The following is a 7,225-nucleotide window of genomic DNA, read 5'->3' on the forward strand; positions in this document are numbered from 1 at the left end:
AATCATGTAGAATTACTTTGCACATGAATTCTGAAAAGCAGGGTTAAAAATGGGTCCCACTTCAAAAATCTTGAAATGCCTGAATACGAGCCATTTGCAGATATGGGAGTATGATAATTTACTAATTTACTGGTAATTTATGTACCTCGTATACGTACTCTGATGATTTCTGTTTCACTGCCTGAGGAAGTGTGCATGCACACGAAAGCTCACGCTTTGAATAAAACTTGGTTGTTCTTGAAGGTGCAAGTGGACTCAAATTTTGTTCTGCCTCTTCAGACCAACATGGCTACCTCCTGTTATTCTTTTCTCCCTCAAGAACACTGATTCTTCTTCTTCTTTTTTTAAGGATGGATGATAACTAGTTTCATAATATTCGCTGTGAAAGTTGGACCATAAGGAAGGCCAAGCGTCAAAGAATTGAGGCTTTTCAACTCTGGTGCTGGAGAAGACTCTTGCAAGTCCCTTGGACTGCAAGGCGAACAAACCGGTCAGTCCTAGAGGAGATCAGCCCTGACTGCTCTTTAGAAGGCCAGATCCTGAAGATGAAACTCAAATACTTTGGCCACCTCATGAGAAGGAAGGACTCCCTGGAGAAGAGCCTAATGCTGGGAGCGATCGAGGGCAAAAGAAGAAGGGGACGACAGAGAATGAGGTGGCTGGATGGAGTCACTGAAGCAGTAGGTGCAAACTTAAATGGACTCCGGGGAATGGTAGAGGACAGGAAGGCCTGGAGGATCATTGTCCATGGGGTCGCGATGGGTTGGACACGACTTCGCACCTAACAACAACAATATTGGGGGAGGCATTGCCTCTTTTTTTGATCTTCGGAAACATTAGTGACACAGCGATGAAGAGCTCTGGAACTAGGCTGATTGCAAAAAGATGGACAAATGTTTATGCAAGGCTGGAAATCCCTGATTTGAACTTGGGCTTTGGACCTGTCTACATTTACAGGCACGAGAAAGGAGCAATATCACTGCTCCTCCTTGTGAGCTTGTACTTAGAAGTGAGTGGTGCTGCTGGAGGTTGTCAGGTTGATCAACAAATACCTCCCTTCCTTTTCACCCATGGAAATCCAGTTAGAATCCAACCCCTTGCTTTGGCCACAATCTCACTAGCTTCCTTAGGCAAGCTTGTCCTTCTTAGTTCTTCTCCCCTCTTGGATGCCTGAAAAGAACAATACATGCTTATCTTCCAGATTTGTAAGAATTGTTGTGAATTGAATCCACAGGCCTATAAGATACAACTCATCAAGTTAATGTAGACTATGTTGCTATGGAGGTCTGGTGAATGCTGGACAGTGAATGCTGGACAGTGTCCTTGCTTTTGCCATCCCAGGTCAATGGAAGAGATATCGACCTTGATAGGTTGCTCCAAATGGCTCATTGCAAGGCTGGTGTCAAGACCAGCCAAGGTGGTAGAGTGAGCCTACCAGAGGCTCAACCACCAAACAGATGGGATCAGCCTATCAGTTCCTACTGGGAAATAATCAAAGGGGAAATAATCAAAGTGGCCCCTGAAAGGGAGGAACTAGGGTTGCCAGACACCCACAACCATGGAAGCCAGCCCCGTCTCCCCACTGCTGCTCAGCTGGCCAGAAGAAGGGAATTTACTCCCCAGAAGAGGGAAAACCATCCAATCTGAAACAGTGTATCTATGTCACTGCCCACATGACCCGGAAGTGATATTACATCTGAAATATCAGGACAATGCTTTAGTATCTGGTCAATAACGCTATGGAAGAAGCCAACATTTACTCTGGTCTGATAGAAAGTCACAGACAGGAAGAGCTGGGCAGGCTTACAAACTTACTGGTGTCAAGGCTAGCTTGAGGAGTTGCACTGAAATGTGGAGCAAGCCAAGTGTCAAAGCCATGAGGGAATTCTCTACAGTGCATAATTGCCTCGTTTGCTAAGAAGAAGAAGAGTTGGTTCTTATATGCCGCTTTTCCCTACCCGAAGGAGGCTCAAAGCGGCTTCCAGTTGCCTTCCCATTCCTCTCCCCACAACAGACACCCTGTGAGGTGGGTGAGGCTGAGAGAGCCCTGATATCACTGCTCAGTCAGAACAGTTTTATCAGTGCCGTGGTGAGCCAAAGGTCACCCAGCTGGCTGCATGTGGAGTAGCAAAGAATCGAACCCAGCATGCCAGATTAGAGGTCCGCACTCCTAACCACTACACCAAACTGGCTCTTGTCAAGAAGGACATGAGGCATTTTAACCTTGAGATACATATCCGTACCATCAGTAGGTTCTCCCAAAAGAAAGTTTTAAAATGGTAGCTGTGTAAAGGACTTGTAACCCAGCAGGTTCTGAGATCGACCTGAGGCCCAGATCCATGAGTTAAAGATCAATGGTATAAACCAAAGATCCCCATCATGGAGTCATTGGCACCAAGGTACCTACTAGGCATGTACACTTGGACTGTTCCAGCCAGAAAGTATCCAAATCAGGCTTGATTCAGGCATAAATCGTCTGAAAACATGCCGAATCACCAAACACCATAGACTTGTATGACTGAATCACAGCTGTCTGAATCATCACCATTAATGTCAATGACATCATTAAAGTCAATGGGAATTTCCCCATTTCTGTCTTCTCTGCGGCCTAAGGGGGTGGGTGTTTGAGTTAGAGGCACCACACTTTCAGTGTAGCTTGAAAAACCTTTCCTCTAAAGAACCCCTAAGTTAGTGCCTTGGCCCAAGGGACTGAATCCATCTAAACATTTCTTTCTTGGTTACTGATGGCCAAGTTATTTTGATCAACCAAGAACATCCAGTTCAGTTCAGTAGAACTGTTTCAGGAGAAAGCAGAGGGAGAAAAGGAATTCTGGAATAATTCAACAAAGAACTAATAACTGTGGAAAAATTCTGCCACTATCAATCCATGCTAAGTCCCATTTTTTTTACAGCGTGGATGATGTAAATCTTGAACTCCTCCACATCAAAACCATGGTAAGTATGAGGGAAAGCCTAAGCAAGACTTCTCAGAAGCAAGTCACATTTTACCCCATGGGGTTTACATCCAGGAAAGTGTTCTTAGCTGGTTTGTTACCCGTGTTAAAGGAAACAATTGTCTTCAGCTTCATTGGGGATACTAAGCAATGAAAATATATGTACCCTCTCATTTTGGAGGAAATAGTCAAATTTCAATGGCTTTAAGATCTGGCCAGGTCTTTATTCCTCAAGAGAGAAAAATAGCATATATTTAACAATCCCCATGTAATAGACTGATGTAGATTCTGAGCAGACCTTCATTGTTACTTTGTTTGAAGATGTAACTTTGTTTAGAAAGGCACTGCAAATATCTGATAGAATCTTTTCCATTGCCAGCTACTTGATCCTTTTAACTGAAAATGCTGAGGACTGAACCCAGGACCTTCTGCATGCAAAGCAGATGCTCTACGACAGAGCTACAGCCCAACTGTTCTAGTTCCATTGAAGTGAAGTGGCTCACACTATTGTTTGCTCAAATATTACCCAACATTAACATGTTCCTTCTGGATACTAGGGCCCATTCCGCACGCATAGGATAATGCACTTTCAATGCGCTTTGGCAGCTGGATTTTCCTGAGCGGAACAGGAAAATCTACTTCTAAAGTGTATTGAAAGTGCATTATCTATTGTGTGCAGAATAGGTCCAGGTCTCCACCTGCTGTGCACACTGCCACTCATGCAACACTTGTAAACTTGCCAGTGGCCTGACAGCACTTCCAGGAAAAAAACCAAAGGGGGAGGCAGTGGAACAAGGAAACTGAATGGGGGCTTAAGTGTTAAACCCCTTCCCTCCTTCCCCCAAGTCAAACTGAAACTTGCAATAAGCATTTTATGGGTGGAACAAGATTTGTGATTTTCATCTCACCTGTCTGAGCTCTTAGACATTATGCTGCATGTCAGCATGTTCTCCACCAATGTGTTCTTTCCATCTGCATGGAAGGCCAGGAATGTTTAGAAGGAACATCAAGGTTGACATGAAGCAAGCCAATAAGCCACGCTTGCCAAAGTCATGTGCCATCAATCCCCAGAAGAATTCATGGAGCTGGGATTGGTGTGCTGCCATCATACCAGCATGCTGCTGTCACTACCAGTGAAAACCAGAAGTGACATCACAGGATGCTCTAGGATTAGCAAAAATATGTTTGGCAAAGTGCCAGTTTGCCAGGCAGACACCCAGGAAATCAGGAGACCTGGCAACCCTACACACTGCTGTTTCTGAGCATGTGTGAAAAACACAAACCAACTTCTAACCCTTCAAAACAGGGAGTTTTAAATGAGCTAGTGATGAATTTCTGAGAGATTAATGACCATGTCAGAGGGTTGATTTGCAATCTCATTTCAACAGTCTTGTGTGATTTCCATCTGTTAATGCTGCCAAAGCTCCAGACAATGAGGACCAAGTTCTGGTGGTAGCCACAAAATCCTCTGCAGATCTCCACCCTGAATCCTGTAAGGATTTTTGACTCCTCTTCAGCCTGGACACCTGTTCTACTGGCTCACAAAACCCACCCAGGTAAAATCAGAGTAAATCTTGATCAATGAATTTAAGAGACTCAGCTAATGTTTTAAATTACTCCCAATTTGCCTCAGAGGTATTAAACGACAGGCGGACGCTCGAGCGATTTCGTCAGGCAAATACGTCGTGCCAAAGCTTCCCGAAAGGGCACATCTTGTAAAGAGGCAAATCCTTCCCACTGAAACAAGCCTGAGAACACATTAATGCATTATGTCATTTGGAATTGGATTTTGTACTTAAAGGCCGATGAAGCAAGCTCCTCCAGACTGAGAGGACTTAAGTCATTAAGTAGACCTTCTAGGTGTATGGAAGAAACACAGGAAACCCCGCTGGATTTGGATACAGGAGAGTAAAGCCTCTCGAAGCTGCTCCATTGGGTTGTCAGGCAGCTGCGATGTTACCTGGTGGCAGGTGGGTGGACCACCTGCCAACATGTTCTCGATTGGCAGGGGAAAAGTCAAGTTGACCACCTGCCAACATGTTCTCGATTGGCAGGGGAAAAGTCAAGGGAGGAAAGCCTTGGGGTTTATTTGGAAGGAGAAGAGAAAATATGTAATGACCTCATAGGCTTGAGACTTAATTCTGAAATGGCTGAGCTGTGCAGGGTGGGGGGCATTCTAAGATGCAGTGGCAGTGGGGATGTAAGGAGATCATGGTCCACCATCAGAAATCCCTCCTTCCGTGGAAAAGGATAGAAATGCTCCCGCCAATCCAAACCAGTGTCTAGTAGCTCTTCTGCATTCTCATTTTCTTCAGTGATGGGTTCCAATTGCTTCGGAGGAAGGGATTCTATTTCACACATTCCATTCCCTTTAGTGGATGATTTGATATTACATCGACATGTACGTCTAACATTAAAAAACTCCCTTCCATTTAAATCTGTAAAAGGAGTGCAAAAAAGGAGGGGGAAACTCAGAACAAGAGAAGACACAGAAAAATGAGGATGCGGAAGAGTCCTAGGTTACAGCCCTTTCTTCTGACATGCCCTTGTCTGAGTACAAGAGTTTTTGACAAGAAGGATCAGTCACCTCCAATCAGAAACGGTACGGGTCAGGAAAGACTGTGCTAAGTCAGATTTCTGAATGGATTGCAAAGAAGAAGGGCAACTGCTTGGATCTGTGATGTTAGAAGTGGGAGGTAGTGCTATGCGACCTGTGACCTCATATAGATTCTGGAATTCATCAGTCTATTTTTCAGTTTTTCAATAAACTGGGTACTTTCTAGCATTAAGGAATTTAGAACTGAGGACCACCACATTCATCACATCTGGAACATCTTTTCTAACATCATAAAAATCATTTCAACCACACAGATGAAACAATGGTGAAATATTTCACTACAGTAGGGTAGCATTTGGTGGTCCTGCTGGGAGATGGAAAAGAACCTGGCCGTATGATTAGATCTGCCACATGCCTTTACAGTTATTCACCTCTGGTTAAATCCATTAGATTACACCTTAAAATTCACTAATATGGTATTGTTTCTGCCTCAAGGCTGGTTTTCAAAGTAGCCAAGAAGAAAATGAAATTAGTTACACATTAGTTCTTGTTCTTTTGAGTGGAATTATTATCAAAAGTATGCGGTGGGTATAAGGAACACACCCAAGTTATGACATTCTTTGCAAATACTGGGTGAGCTGTGTTGAATTAAAAACACATTAAATATTTAAGCGAACTGCAATTTTATCTATTTTAAAATACCTCCATAAAAAGAGCTACAAATGATGGAACATTGCAGAGATAAGATTGATAGAAAGGGTAGCCTAAATGGCTCAGATTAGCCTGACCTCATCAGATACTGAAAGCTAAGCAAAGTTAGCCCTAGATGGTACTTGGATGGGAGACTACCAAAGAATATCAGAGTTGCCATGCAGAGAAAGGCAATAGCGACCTGCTGGAATTGCAATCAGCAAGTAATTTGGTGAAGTTAAATCGGAAGAATTCTTGTTGTAAAGTTGTTAGGCTGCTAAGCTGTTCATATGTGCTACCTAGTGACACCTAATGGTCACTCTGGGATTGCAATGGAAACATCCCAAGCACATGGTTGTGGTTCCCTTTGTTTAATCTGGGTTCCCAACCACATCCTCTTTCTTCAGGAAGAAGAAGTTCAGCGTGCTTTACAGAAGCAAGGAGTGGACTCAATTCAGCTCAGCTCTCTCCATCTACTAATGCGTGGGCATGTAGTCTGCTTGCAGCCCAGCCACAAAGGCTTGCAATGTGCTGCTTTTGTAACAGATCTTTAAGATTTTGTACTCTGCTTCAGTAAAGAGACTGAAGCAGATGAATATGATATATGTTTTCAAATAATCTTTCCCAGTAAAGATTATTCTTTTTAACTTCACAGCATTGCGAATATGGATCTGTGCCTTATCCACAAAAGTAACTAACTAATAACTGCCTACTTTCAAAAGGCTGTTACTCTGCAGCTCTATTTCTTTGGAGAAACTCAGGACCAAGCCAGGTTCAAATCACAGGGGCTTTCCGCACTCCTTCAAAATCGCACAATGGTTGCCAATTGAAAACGCTACAGTTTTGCCATTATGCACAACGTCGTTGACAATCTGCCACACACCTGAAACCGATCCGCAAAAAGCGCTTCGTTGTAGCGCTTTCAGGGAAATCCCCAAACGTGGATTCACCTTCTGGAAAGCGCTACACTCCTGCAACCAATCTGTAACACTAGCGGGAAAGTTCTGTGCGTTACCATTGTTGT

Source organism: Paroedura picta, chromosome 8, assembly GCF_049243985.1.
Source record: "Paroedura picta isolate Pp20150507F chromosome 8, Ppicta_v3.0, whole genome shotgun sequence".
Taxonomy (NCBI): domain Eukaryota; kingdom Metazoa; phylum Chordata; class Lepidosauria; order Squamata; family Gekkonidae; genus Paroedura; species Paroedura picta.